This window comes from Onychostruthus taczanowskii, unplaced genomic scaffold, assembly GCF_017590055.1.
Source record: "Onychostruthus taczanowskii isolate IOZ18803 unplaced genomic scaffold, ASM1759005v1 scaffold14, whole genome shotgun sequence".
Taxonomy (NCBI): Eukaryota; Metazoa; Chordata; class Aves; order Passeriformes; family Passeridae; genus Onychostruthus; species Onychostruthus taczanowskii.
Window position 1 is genome coordinate 3,667,189 of NW_024498573.1, and position 14,629 is coordinate 3,681,817.

General features: G+C 61.8%; 1 protein-coding gene across 1 annotated transcript in view; it reads right to left on the reverse strand.

The window, feature by feature from the left end:
- CPLX2 (complexin 2) overlaps positions 1–10,886 on the reverse strand; it is a 15,315-nt gene extending 4,429 nt beyond the window's left edge. The window contains exons 1-2 of the mRNA XM_041397743.1: positions 10,842–10,886; positions 6,304–6,401 (exon numbers count right to left, since the gene is read on the reverse strand). The gene's annotated coding sequence lies outside the window, so the exon portion shown is untranslated. The remainder of the gene's footprint in view (positions 1–6,303; positions 6,402–10,841) is intronic.
- Positions 10,887–14,629: the final 3,743 nt, after the last annotated feature.

Genomic DNA, 14,629 nt, shown 5'->3' on the forward strand with positions numbered 1-14,629 from the left:
CCCCCTCCCGCCCCCGGCGGCACGCGTGGGCCCGCCCGGAGCGACACCCCCCGCCACCGCGCCGACCGGCCCCCGCGGGGGCGGCGGGATGCGGGACCCCTCCCGGGAAACGCCGCACGACCCCCGGGAAACGTCCCGGGGAGCCCCGCACCGCTCGCCAGGCTGCGGACGGGGCCCCTCGGACAGCACCCCGCGCTCCCGCAGCGGAGGGACGGGGCAAGCGCCTCCGGCGCGGGGTTAATGATTTACCGCCGCGGCAATTAGCGGGCGAAGCGAGGCGTTAATCAGCCGGAGGTGCCGCCAGGCCCGCGCCCCCCGGCTCCCTCACTCGACCCCCCGACCCGCGGCTCCCCGGCCTCCTCTGCAGCGATGCGGGGCGGCTGCGGGAGTTTAATTAAAATCCCTGATAAATCATATCACCCTCCCTCTCCCTTCTGCCGAGAGCTGCCGCTCGGGGGCCCTAGCTTTGGATTTTTGGTGCTGTTCCCCCCGCGGGGCTCCCAGGGCGGGTGTGGGGCGCTCAGAGAGGGGATGCCAGAGGGGGTCTTCAGTCCATCGAGGATATAATGGCCACGGAGGTCAGAAACCCCTTCAGCGAAGGGTTCCTGGGTAGGAACTGCGGTGCACCACCCTGCCTGGCCCCCCTGCACCTGCCCGAAGGGAGATGGGCTCCTGCAGCCCCTCCTGTGCTCCTCCTCTGCAGTGCGGGACAGGACTGCCCGGGTCTCCCACCCTTGTCCCGATGCATAGGGACGGTGTGTGCTCCTCGGAGTGGCAGCCGGTGCCTCCTAATTAATGCAGCCCTGGGATCTTAGAGACAAGATGAGCCCTGTGCGAATCACACCAGTGGTAGTTGCAGCCGGGCTTTGGGATAGCTGGTGTTTAATAGTGAGCCTCTGGACTAGCCTGTGGGGGCCCAAAAGGGCCCTGGAAAAGGTCGGGGTGCGGGGTCCTTTCAGGGATGTCCCCCCCTAAACGTGGGAGGCTGCAGGGAGCTGGGACAGGCTGCAGCTGCCCCCTGCAAGCCCCTTGGGGTGGGCTGCAGAGATGCTGCTGGTGCTGCCCTGCACTTCTGGGGCTGCTGTGGGAAGGCTGGGGGTGATGCAGGATGTGGGGCAGGAGTGGGGGGACATCTCGCAGCCAGGGGGGCCAAAACTGGCTTGCAAGTGCCACCTCCAGAGAGAAGCACCGGCAGATCTGTATGTGTGCACCCGCCGCCAGCTCCTGCCTCAACGCACGGCCGCTGCCACGGACAACTCTCAGCACAGGGACAGCACATCAGGGACTTGTCCCTCTTGGTCACCCGCTCTCACTGCTCCCAAAAACAACCCCCGGCACAACCCATCTCCACCAGCCCCGAGCCCTCAGCCTGGCATTGACCAACAACTCCTTTTTCCACCTCCAAGGCAAAAAAGCCTCCTGCCCTCCTGCCCAGCCCGGCTCTGCCTGCTGGCAGCTGGTGGGACGGGCATGTGGGCGGCAAGACAGGCCTGTGCTCGGCCCGTCCGTCTGTCGGTCCGTCCGTCCGTCCGTCCTGCGGCAGCCCTGCTCCGGGCGTTGACGTCAGCGCTCCCGGCAGCCGGGCGGTGGGCGGGCGGCACCGCTCCTATTGTATTAAAAATAATACAGCGGAGCACAAATTCATTACAGATAAGTGTGACAGCCAGGAGGAATTAACGAGCCCGTCTCTCAGCGCCTGACAAACGCCTCCTTTTGTTCCTGGGATGGGTCCTTGAGTCTTTCAATCTTTGGAGATGCCTCGGCTCATTAAGCACATCCTCCTCCAGTAGATCCCAGTGTGCCAGAGAGGACTGCTCCCAGTATCAGCAGAGGCCAAACTGGCAGGGACATCCCTTGTGTCAGTGCCCACTGCTAAGTCGGGCTTGCCTTTCTTGGGACTCGGTGGCCTGGAGCACTGTCCCCAAGCACTGTCCCCACGTGGGGTGGCCAGGGGGAGGTGGGCGAAGCAGCCCCCGTCCCTGCTGCTGTGGGAAGCACGAGGCTCGTGTGAGCTGAGGCCACCCGCCCCAGCACTGCAGCTGCTGGGCTGGTGGGCACCCTGCTCTGCCCTGCTGGCCAGGCTTCCACAGGAAGAGCAGCCAGCAGCCCTGGGCATTGCCTCCTGCCCTGCGGACACTCCTGCTCCTGCGGACAGACGGATCCAGGGGACCCCCACAGCCCCAGAGCTGAGCTAGCTCCGGTGGGTGTGTGGGGGATGCTCCTGGTGCTTGTGCCCAGTGCGGGCACTCCTTTAGGCCCAGCTGCTCCTTGGCATCATCCTGGGCAGTGTCACCTCCTGGGTGGCTGCCTGGAGCTGCTGGGGGAGGCAGGAAGGGAAGGGATGTGGAGAGGTGTGAGGGGCTGGGTAGCAGCACCGGAGCCAAACGGAGGAGGAAGCTCAGAGCACTGCCAAGCCCTGCAAGTCGCCTCTGTGGAGTTAGCACAGGTGCCAGGGCCCCAGCAGCTCCCTGCTCCACTCCATGCTGGCACCCAGGGAGGGAATGGGGCTGGCTGGTGCCACCACATCGTCCACAGCATCTGCTGTCAGCAACGCCTGAGTGGCACCTGCCAGCTGGCATCGTCCCCATTGTCCCCTGACAGCCAGATGGGGACCCTGCAAGGTCACAGCCTCTGTGGGCCCTTTCAGAGCTCCCAGGCAGAGGGAATACCTGCACCCATCCCTGCAGCACTGCCAGCCTAGCCTGCTGTCGCCCATTAGCCCAGGGCAGTTATTTCACTTATCCGCCCCCCAACATCTTTGCAGAAAATAATTATTGGTCCTTCTCATTGCACCGAGGGATTAAAAGTGGTTAACTCCATTTCCAAAGGCTTTGTTATGTTGGTTTTCCCTCAGCTGCTGCACAAGGCGATTTCCACAGTGCCACTTAGGCAGCTTTTATCAGGTTGTCTTCTGGAGGTAATTGGGTTTTTCAGGAGCCTGTTTAAAATTCGTAACCCAGCCTCTTAAACAAAACAAAAACAGCAGCGGGGAGAAGAGGAAGAGGCAGCACGAAACATGCAGCAGCTGCAGCCTCTGAAGAGCAGCTCTGGTCCCTCGGGGCTGGCACCCGGCGGGGGCAGGGACAGGGACAGGCACCAGCCGTGCTGTGGGATCAGTCTGGAGACAGCCCCTGCAGCTCAGCGGCTGAGCACAGACTGCTGGGGACAGGGGGGACCCGGCGTCACTCCCTCATGCTGAGCTCAGGGTCAGGAGACTCTGTGGTGCTCAGAGCCACCCACATCCAGTCCCTGGGGATGCCAGGACCACCACTCTGTCCCTGCAGCAAGTCACAGACCCCCAGCACACGAGAGAGAGACCCCAGCACCCGCTCAGCTGTTATCACACCCCGGTCAGACACGGGGGTGAATGTGGTCTCACTGCTCAGCCCTGTCCAGAAGCCTTGGGGCTGGTGGGGAGGGAGGTGGGCTCATGCCACAGCCTGACCCCGCTCCACCATGGGGCTCCCAGCTGTGGCAGCAGCACCGTGCAGGGCCCCCTGAGCTCACCCTGAGCAAATGGGCAAAACCCACCCTTATGGGGTACCTTCTGCTAGCCCTACAGCTCTCCCTGGCTCTGGGCTTTGCTGGCTGGCTTGGGGGGGATCCTGCTGCCCACCCTGTGCCCCCCTGCAGCCAGAGGGGCTCTGGGCCAACACTGCAGCTGTTGCTGCTCCCCTGCATCACTGCACGGGTCCCTCTGCATTACTGCCCATCTGCATTGCTGCCACAGCCCTGTCACTGTCACTCTGTCTGACCTGCCTGCCCTCTCCTCGCTGCACAAGGGGTGCGCTGGGCACCCCCAGCTCAGCCCTGCCCCTCTCCGTGCCGCAGGCACAGCGTGGTTTGGGGAGCCGGTGGGTGGCAGGGAACTGCCACAGCAGATGGCCGTGGGGCCGGTCACAGAACTGCTGTGCTGTCCCGGGGGGCTGTCCCGGGGGCACCCACAGGAGCCGGCTGTGAACTGAGCCCGGGGGCCCCATCCCCTCCTGCGGGCCGGGAGGCTGCGCCTGACGAGGGGAGGGCTGAGGAGAGGACCAGCCCGTGCCTTCCAGCTGTGCCCAGCACGGCGCTGTCCCAGGGAGGTACCAGAGACAGACGGGAGCTCCCAGTGCTGCTCAGCCCTCCAGAGCTCCCCAAAATTGCCATCTGCACCTACATCTGTGTCTCACAGTGATGCAGGGGTTGAATCTCCCAGCAGGACCTCCCAAGGGGACAGGGACTCAGCTCCAGGCTCCAGCTAAGAAGACTCCAGAGTGGCTGGGCTGCAAGCCACGGTGTGACCGAGCACCTTGGCTTTGCCACCACTGCTCTGTGCCCTGTGCTCACCCAGCCCGAGTCTCAGAGCCACCCAGAGCCCCAGGGAGTCCACATGAGCACTGAGGCACGCCAGGATGGACCTGTGAGTGCCAGGGAGACCCTGATGGGATGGACCTTGCCACAGGAGTGCTGCAGTGGTGACTCCTGATCCCCGCAGCTCCTGACTCCCAGCGTGTGTCCGGTGCCTCTGTGCTGTGCATTATTAAACAGAGGCACTGCAGCCCCTCGCTTTTATCCTGGAGTGGCTGCTTGGGGACAGGCTGTGGTGCCTCACTGCAGACTCAGCTGCCAGATTAAAGCTCACTGCAGGTCTGGCCAGCTCCCCAAACAGGTTTATGACCCCTGGCATTACTCACCTGGCTGCTTCCAACCCCCCATCCTGTATGGGATGGATCCCACCTCCCTGCGGAACAGACACTGCATTCACCTTGGTGCTCTCACCTGGGCTGCCCTGCCCTGCCCTGCCCACGCAGCAGGCACAGCCTTTCCATCCCCACGGCCTCGACAAGGGCACGCTGGCGCCGAGTAACCCCATCAATATTTATGGCAGGCACGCACACCCGCGCCGCTCTGCAGGGGCCGGTGCAGAGCCCAGCTGGGTGCAGCACACACTCGCTGCTTGGGAAGCAGACAAAAGCCCCCCGAGCCCCTGGGCTGCCTGCCCAGTGCCTCACCCCGTGCACACACGGATTTTCGTCCTTGCCACGCTGACAGGGCCCGTGCAGGCACCAGTGACTGAGGTGGTCAGGACTGTGTGGGTTGTGGATGCACAAGGATCATCTCCTGGCTCTGTGTCAGCATGGGATTTGGGCACCCACTCCACACAGAAAGCCTCAAAGTGGTTATACCCACCCTCATTTCACTGACAGGACAAAGACACGAAGGACAAGGGCACGATTGGCTCAAGGCTAGGCATCCAGGTCACAGCAGAGCAATGGCAGTCCCCACCTGTCCCCTCTCCAGCCAAAACACCCTAAAAAATGAGACCCTTGAGGTTCAGCCTCAAGCTTTGCTTTTGCAAAGACCCTGTAGGCTCTTTGTGGCACCTGAGTTGAGGACAGAGACTGGGGTGCTCTCTGTACCACCAGTGCTGGGGAGTGGCAGGAAGAGAGGAGCAGGGATGCCTGACCCAAACTCCCAGCCTGGTTCTGGGAGACAACCTGCCTTCTGTGGGGGAAGGGCTTCATGGGGCATTCTGGGCTCCCAAATCTCCCCTCTCTTGGGAGCCCAGAATGCCCCATGGCCTGGCTAACAGAGCTGCATAAGGGGGGCAACACCAGGGACACCCTGGTGGCAGCAGATGGCTGCGTGGTGGGGGGCTCCATGGCAGCATGGGGGGGACATCTGGGTGCCTGGGCTCGGGCCAAGCAGGATGATCCTGAGCTGCCCTGGCTGGGGAGGTGGGGAGGGGACACCAAGGAGAAGCTGGGCTGGGTGTGGGGCTTGCTGCCCACCCAGCTGTCTGTGCTCGGGGTTTCTGCTGCGGCGTGACGCCGGACAGGCACCGTGCTGCTCCAAGAGCTGCTGGGGCTTGGGCCAGAAAATTCATTCTTGGCTGCTTTCAGAGGGGTTTGGCTCGTACCTTTCCCATCTGGGGGCTTTCAAATGGAAAAAAAAAAAAAAAAAAAAAAAAAAAAAAAGGGAAGAAGAAAGAAAAAAAACCCCTGGCCCTGTGCCACCTCCACAGTCACCATCACTTGCCATGGTCTCCAGGTGGAGACTGTGCCCAGCATCTGTCAAGAGCCTGAGCTGCTCCTCACTGCCATGGTCTCTGCCTGGCCCTGAGCTGCTTCAGGTGCCTCTTCCCTGCATCAAGGTGTCACGAAGATGAGACCCCCCCATCTTGGGTGACCTGAGTGGCTCCACCGAGGCAGCCCCAGGTGGTGCCTCTGAGCCTCCCCATCCATCCCATGCCTCTGCTGTGCCCCCCATACCACGGGGAGTGAAATGGCCCCCCAGCCCCCCAAGAGCCACAGCGCTGCCTACCTTGGTGTGTGCAGCACCAGGAGCCTGCTGCTTCAGCACCTAACGCAGGGGGACAAGGATCTCGTGGGGGTGGCTGGGCATCGCAGGGAGAGCAGGGCCTGCAGAGACACCAACAGCGAGAGCATGAGTGCCTTGGAGGGGCCACAGCACCCCTGGCATCGACACAGAGGAACCACTTGATGGGGACAGACAGAGCACACCGCTGCTTGCTGCCCTCTCCTCCACCTGGGGGGGGTCTGTGTGGTCCCTGCATCCTGAACTCCAAGGATGGAGCAGCCCAGAGCCACCATCTCCCTGCAGGTGGGAGCCCAGCAGGGTGACAGGCTGCAGGAGGTGGTAGATCATCCTCTTCTGGATTGGGGGCACCCACTCTGCTGCTGGCAGAGGGCTCCTGGCCATCTCTGCAGGTACCTGGCAGTTTGGATGCCTTCATTAAAAATTTAAAGGGCTCTCAACTCTTTAAGGGTTTTAAAATTTCACATTAACTCTGCCTTCCTTAGCTTGCACATGATGAATTTCTTCTTTGGAGAACATAATGGCAAGTTAAAACAAGCCACCAGACAGAAGTCCTTGCTCAGACTCAGCAACTGGAGGAAGCCTGATGCTGCTTTGGGCTCCCCCCTCCTGCTGGACCTCAGGAAACTTCTGCCTGGGGATCTCATCCCTTCCTCAAATGTCCTTGAAATCCCCCTGTGATGCTTGGGGAGATGCAGGGGGATGCTGGCCTGGGCAGGGGCTGTGCAGGGACCTGGGTGCCAGGGTTCTGGGTGCCAGGCTGGCAGTTCCTGGGGTGGGCTGTCCCTGTGTCGTGGCTCATGTCACTGTGACATGTGTCACAAGTGTGATTTCTCCTCTGCACCTCGAGGAGCAGGTTCCCAGGGAAGTTACAAATTCATCCTGATTTCAAGCAAAGGCTTTTCCTCCACCCTGGGGAAGGAGGGAGGCTTTGGCAAATTGGAGATAAATATATGACCCAGGGGAGCCAGGGGAAACACAGGCCAACACCGACACTGCGGGGGAGCAGGGGCTGCGATGGATGGAGCCTGCATTTTGAAAAGCTTTACAGAGCAGGGATGCCTCATTCCAACCCTGGGAGCAGGAGACACTGACAGCCCCTGGGAACAGGCTTTGGTGGGGCTGGATGTGGAAAGAGGCAAAGGGTCCCCAGTGGGACCTCAAGGAGACCCCAGAACGGTGCCAGGAGCCCCGGGAATGCAGAGCTGAGAGCTCAGCCTGCGAAGGGCTCAGCAGCAGCGTGAAGGTGACCTTTGCTGGGGACAACCACTGCCTCCTTTGGGATGTGGGAAGACTCTGGAGCAGGGTGAGACGGGCTGCAGAGCTGCAGGGATGTGCTCCTGGGGGCGTCTGGTTTCCAGACAGCGCTGTGCCAAGGAGACAGCTGGGCTGGGACAGAATCAGTTTGGATCTGCTGGCCGTGGCCTGGGGTGCAGATCAGCAGATATTTGTTTGCTGAAACCCCAGAGGGTGGGAAGAGCAGGAACACCCTGCCCAGGCACCTGAGAGAATGCAGAGAGTCCTGAGGGGTGCTGCTGCCATCCCTGCAGGGGATTTTTTATTTCAGCCAGACCAAGGGGTTTTTAAATCTCCTTTGCAATAGGCAGAGCCTGGCAGTACCATGAAGATGCCTCTCACCTGGGCAGCTGCGCTAACTCAGTGTGTCTGTCTGTCCAGACACCAAGCACAGCCAAAGCAGAGGACAGGGAACAGCAGAGCAGGGTGATGGTGCCAGAACAGCTCCAGGGACAGCAGTGCCCCAGGAACTGGCAGGGATGTTGTGATCCAGTCTGGACACAAGACACAGTATCCAGGGAAAACTTAATGCTTGAGATGAGACATTAGTGAGTCCACAGCTCTTCTGCTTTGGAACATCCAGCTCTCAGCACCCTGCTTGAATTGCTGAGCTTGTCCAGGTGTCTGAGAGGAGGGGAGGCTGGGGAAGGAGGAGGGTGAGCAGTGAGGTGCATGGGCTGAGAAACTCAGGGCACATCTCAAAGCACTTCTCCTGCCTAAGGGAGACCTGCTCCTGGGACCTGCCTTGGGTCTGGCACCAGTTTCCTGTCTGGGCAGCAGGTGAGAAGGAGGGTTCAGTCACAATGTTTGGGGAAAGCCTGTGCTGGCAGTGTGCTGTCCTGGCTCTCATACAGGGGTGCAGAGGACTCAGGGTGCCATGCCACACTGGGCAGCCCCCAGAGGCATTCCCCAGCTGAGGTCTGTACCTGAGCTGACCTGCCTTGCCTTCAAAAAACAGAGATCTTCAGCCTCAGACATCTCAGTTCCTCTTGCACAATTCCTCTCACCTCAGACTGGGGCAGGTCTGGGTCACACCGTTGTGGAGCTCTGGGATTTGACTGAGATGAGCAATGTTTCTGAGCCTCTGGTGAGTGTCACAGAGGGGCTGGTGACACCACTTAGGGAGGGATGGACCCGCTGGTCTGGCTGTGTGCAGGAGGAGCAGGGTGGTGCAGAGCAACACAGCAAAGGTGACAGTGGCTCCTGGCAAGGCACAGCCTGGAGAGCCCAGGGCTGGCCAAGGCAGATGGTCTGGGTCTCTGCAGCCAGGAAGGCTCCGTGGGACCAGGAGAGGCAGAGGGGGAAGCTCCTGGGACGAGCGAGCAGAGCGCGCTCAGGCGAGAGCAGCCCGCAGGAGCACAGCTTGTTTACCCTGGCTGAGCAGGCCTGATTGCTCTCTATAAATACACCCGGAGAATAAACACCGGGGAGGGAGAAGGATCATTTAAACTCGAGGATGGTGCTGGCGTAAGAACAAATGGGAAGGCCTGGCCAGGAACACAGAGGCTGTGGGCGAGAGCAGAGATCCTCTGGCCACGGGGAAGATCCTCTGGGTCCAGCCCTGGCTGCTGGGGAAGTGTGTGATGCCCAAGGGCTCGGGCTCGGTGCCATGCAGCCTGGGCTGCAGTGACCACGCTCTCCTGCCATTCCAGACCTCCAGAGCTCCAGGCCACAGGGGCACACTGGTGTCCAGGGGTAGGAATGGAGATGTGCCACACTGCCAGTGATCACTGCCTCTCCCCCAGAGGGGTTTTCCACAGGACTGGATCTCTGCTGGGACTTCTCATCTCCAGAGCATAAACCAGGCTAGGCAACTCAACACAGCTCCCCTTGGCTCCTGATATGGGCCTGGTGGGCTTTGCCTGGCAGCAGCCCCTGCAGAAACCCAGGGAAGAGCCAAGGTGTGAACCACAATCATCCTCCAGTGCTGTGAGGTGTTCCGAGCTCTGTCTGCTCGGGGTCATTTCAATACTAATGTCATCAAGCAAGGCAATCGAAGAAACAAACACTCGGCCCACAGCCAAGTGAGACTTTGAGACATTTTTCTGTGCCAGTTTGTCTCAGCTGAGCCATCTCCAGTTTCCCCAGGAGGGTGAGGGTCAGACACTGTGAGCAGTGCTACTGGATGGGGACTGAGCTCCTTTGTTTCCATACTGGAGCCTGTCCTGGCAGCCCTTAGGGTCCTGCAGGTTTGGCAGGGAGGACACTTCTCTGAGTGCCCAGCCCATCCTTCCTAGCCCTCGATTTGCCAAACCCAGCACCTCAGCCTGACTCAAATCACTCTGCTTCCTTCACCAGCCCTGGCCAGCAGCTGGTGGAGCCTGACCACGGAGCCTGGCTGGCTGCAGGGAAAAGCCCTGAGTCCTGAGCCCTGTTCTGAGCCACGGTGCCAGCCCTGCCTCTCTGCTCTGACTCACCACGCTGCCAGCCTCGGGCAGAGGCTGCCCGGTCACGCTCGTGCCATGCGGGTGGCACTGCCACCGCGTGCTGCCAAGGCCCGGATCACGGCAGCCACCTGCCCGTGTGCTGCAGCCGTGGCGCTGGGGACAGGGCGGGGAGAGGGGCTGGACTGTGGGGCTTAGGGGGTGCCTTGTAGGGACAGTGCAGAGGGGAAAGGGGTTGAATCTCAGGGGACTGGGAACGGTGAAGCTGGAAAGCTCCACGAGTGGTTGAACTCAGCCGTGGAGAGCAGGGTGGAGGAGGGAGCCCTGATGGGGAGGCATGGGAAGAGCCCGGCAGGTACCGGAGATCCCCCCGGCAGAAAGGTGCACGGAGCCTCCCGGCTGCGGGCAGGGGGTGATGGCGGGATCAGCTCGCATCCTCTCCCTGCTCCCATCCTCTCCGCTCCGCGGAGCGCCCCCGCCGGGGATGGCCAGGCACGGAGGGGTACCCAAAGCCCGGTCCGGGGGTGACAGCCCTTCTCCTGCCATCCCCTGCACACCGGCGTGTCCCCCCTACCCAGACCTACGGGTGGGCAGCCCGGGGGCGCGCCGCTCAGCTCTGCATCTCGCACCCGCACCCCGCATCACCTGCATGGCTCCCCGCATCCCGCATCACCTGCATCCTTCCCCGCATCCCGCCCCGCATGCCGCATCCCGCCGCTCCGCGGCCGCCGCCCCGTTATATAAGCCGGCGGCCCCGGGAGGCTCGGCGGGCCGATCCCCGCGCCCGTGCCCGGCCCCCCCGGGCTCTGCGGCACGGCGGGCCCGGCCCGGTCCCGCACCCACCTGGCTGGCTCGGCGCGGCTCCGGTGCGCCCCGTCCGCCCCCGGCGCGGAGAAGGAGCCGCCGCCGGAAGGGAGGCGGGAGCCGTAGCGGTACAGGGGGGGCCCGGTGCTGGCTCCCCCTCCGCCGCACGGCCTCCCGGGCGGGGCCGCCTCCGTGCCCGCCTCCGGACCGCCCCGCGCCCCGGGCGGCAGCCCCCGGCCCGGCCTTCCGCCCCGGTACCGGGTGCGTTCCCTCCGGTACCCGGTAATTGCTGCTCCGGTACCGAGATGCCACCCTTAGCTATTCAACCATCCGCCCCCTGCAACCCGGCTGTGCCCCCCTCGCCCCGCATCACCCCCGGTACGAAGCGTTCCCCCTAGTGCTGCTGGTGCCTACAGTTGCACCTCCAGTGCCATGACAGCCACCCCCAGTGCGTGGCCATGTCTTCCAGTACCCCATTTCTTGCCACCCGTTTCTCCATTACCCAGAAATTCCCCCCACTCCCTGGCCATCCCTCTGGACCCCCTGAACCTGCCAGTTTCTCCCCATCCAGCAATTCCTTCTAATATTTGCTCTCTCCCCACAGGCCCCGGTGCTTCTCTGCCCCCCTGCATTGGTGATTCCTCTCCCATGGCACTGCCAACCCCTCCAGAGGAGGGGTCTCTAGACAGGGCACCTCTGGGTGTCTCAGGTGCCAGCAGTGCTCCCCAGATCACAGACCCCTGCTGCACAAAGCCCTTGCCCAGGTTCTCTCACAGGGTGCCCCCAGGATGGGGGTGATGAAGAGCCATGAGCCTGCTGGAGCCTGCAGGGCTCACAGAAAGGCCAGGAAGGAGCAGAGGAGGTGAAGAGCTGGAGCAGGGGCTGCTCTGGGAGCTGCAGAGCCCTGGGATGGGGACATGGGCAGGCTGGCCACGTGCTGCTGCATGGGGTAGGGAACAGCAGAAGGAGGGGATGTGAGTTCTTGAGAAGAGCAAGAACTTGTCCACAGAGGCTTTAAGAAGCCAAAATTCTGGTTCAGGGATTGGTGCAGAGCAAGGTCAAGAGGACTGCAAGATCCCCACTGGCCTGAGGGGCTGGAGCTCATCCTCCCCCTGCCCAGTCCCTTGTGTTCCTGGCAGCAGCTGAGGCCCTTTTCCCCCTAGGTTTTGTTTTGGGTTTGTGGATGCTCAGAACAGCTCCCACCGAGCCCTGGAGATGCTCTGGGGTTGGTGCCTTCTGGGGTGGGCTCCTTGCATTGCAACTTGCCTTTGCAATCTGTTTGGCCACTGGGATCTCTGATTGCTCTCTGAACAGGGGGGTCCTGTCTCTCCCTCCTGAAAAGGGGGTGCAACACAGCTGTGTCTTAATGCCCGAGGAGGGCTCAGCACCACGGCCCCGGGGGAGTTTGCTGCTCCCATTTCCCACCCTGGGGAATCCCTCCTCCACCAGGCATCACGGCAGGGTCAGGCGCCGGTCATCCCGGAGCCACCTCCGGTTATCCCTCCCTGCTCCCGCCGTGCTGCTCGTCACATCCCGCTCACTGCACCACTCCTTCTTGCAGGGCTGCTGCGGGATGGAGAGCCTGATGAATAAATCAATCCCCCTCGGTGCTGAGGCTGCAAAACTTGGATGCGAGCAGAGGAGCAGCGCCGGGGCTGGCGGCCTGACGGCCGGGGTGGCACCGCTTGTGAATTCCCCCCATGCAGCCGCCGCAGACAGAGCTGCTGCAGCCAAGTGGGCAGCTCTGATTGCCTTCTCCACATGTTTTATTTATCAAAGCGCTCAATATGCAGCTCTCTCCTGCTGTCCCACATTTCCCCCAGATTCTCCCGCCTGGAAATGGGAGCAGCGGTTTGGAGAGGAGCCGTGGGGCGCTGCTGGCTCCTCCTGGGCTCAGCTCTCTCTTCGCCTCCCTGCCACACGGCTGTCACCCGGCTGTCACCCGGCTGCCACCGTGCCGAGGACACGGGTGCCTCGCTGCGAGGGGAAGCGCAGCGCTGTGCGACTGGCCTTTCCCGAGCTCAGGGAACACTTTTAAAGAGCAGCCAGGCTTTTGGTCCTCCTCCTGCTTTCTGCCAAGGGCAGCAGAGTGCCAGGCAGGTGCCAGGCGCTGCAGGAGGCTGCTGCCATCCTCCGTGCATGGCAGAGGATGGCTTTGACCTGGTCCTGGCCAAACCGTGGCCGCTGTCACTGGCTCATCCTGGCTCCTGCTCGCTTTCCTCCATCGCCTCCAGCTGCCTGTGCCCGAGGAGCAGAGCAGGGAGCTGCAGGGTTCGTTTCTGCTCGCTGCTAATAAATAAACCCCAGTAATGAGCTGGGCTCTGGCGGGCGGGCAGGTAGTGGCAATAATCCCCCAATTAAGTGGATGAGGCAGAAATTAAGTGCAGAAAACCCACAAATAAACAAGAAGGAGAATAATATAGGAGCAGGGAGGAGCTGGTGTCTGGGCGCCTCAGCCTTTCCCCCGGCAGTGCCAGGAGCACTCTGGGAAGTGTAGTTCTGCCTTCATCCTCTGCCGACATCCTCCTCTGGAGGGAGGGAAATCCCTAATTTTCAGCGTTCCTCCCTTTGCACCAAGGCTGGGCGCCCCTGGAGCACGAGGACAGCCAGCTCTGGGGATGTGGAGCAGGACAGGAACGTGGCTCTGACGGGAGCCTGTGTGCACAGAGCATCCCTGCTGAGATGGGAGCCCACAGGGCTCTGAGAGAGGAAGCCCTGCCGGGAAGAGAATCCTTGGGGCTGTCTCCATGCCACCAGTGTGGAAACTGAGGGATGGAGAGGCTGCAGCTGTGGGATGGCTGCTTTGCCTTCTCACCCCTGCCATGCACGTGTGAGCATCCCTAGCCTCGAGCTTCCTCCAGGTGCAAATATCAGCTTGGAGAGCTTGACAGAGGGTGCACTGTGGAGGATGGAGCTGTGCAGGAGCCGTGCAGGATGCTGGCACAGCACAGGCTTCCTCCTGGAGCCCCAGACGGACGCAGAAACCTCAGTGAGAGCAAATGCCTCCCCGGCTCTATCGACCGCGGCCGTGGGCCGTGCGTGCCTCGTGCTGGACTCGCAGGGATGATCAATACTCGTTTTTCTCCCCAGCCTTCACCTCACTAATGGGAGCCACTACCCTGCCACTTCCCCAGCACTGCCAGGAGGAGATGGCCGTGGTTGGGCTGGAGCTGGACCCACTCCTCCTTTGCATTCTTAGGGTGAGAGTCCCCAAGAGCTGCGTTGCTTTGCCACAGGCACCGGCGAGCTGCTGGCTGCCAAGGCTACAGGGACAGCGGACACTGGTCCCCAGCTGGCACTGGGATAGCCGTGATTAGTGATAAACAAACATTTTGGAGCAAAGGTCCGAGGGCTTGTGGCGTGCTGGGAATTTGCTGCCTGCAGGGACACGTTTCACCCTCACGGCGGTGGCTGCGCAGGTGCAGTGCAGGAGGAGCTGCTCAGCTCCACAGCTCTGCAGGTGCTGGGAGGATGTTCCCACCGTGTGTGGGTGGAAGAGGGAAGCCCATGGTGCCAGAGGCCAGGCTGCAGTGCCAGGGGGCACGGTCCCATTCTGCCTGGTGGCAGGGCTGCTGATGGTGGCACCGCGGGGATTTTTCCTGTGCTGGCAGCAGAGGGGGGACTCATGAGAGGCATAATAATAATCCCCACGTGAAGTATAAGAAAAGAAGCTATTTCAGTGTTGCCTCCTCCGCCTGGTGAGCCCACAGCCAGGCCTCTGTCAGGAAAAGGAATGCAGATAAATCAGCAATTCTCCTTAGGAAGATGGGCTTATACCCCTCATGTGGCACCAAACCTTGGTGGGAAAAGGTGCTGGTTCCTGGTGA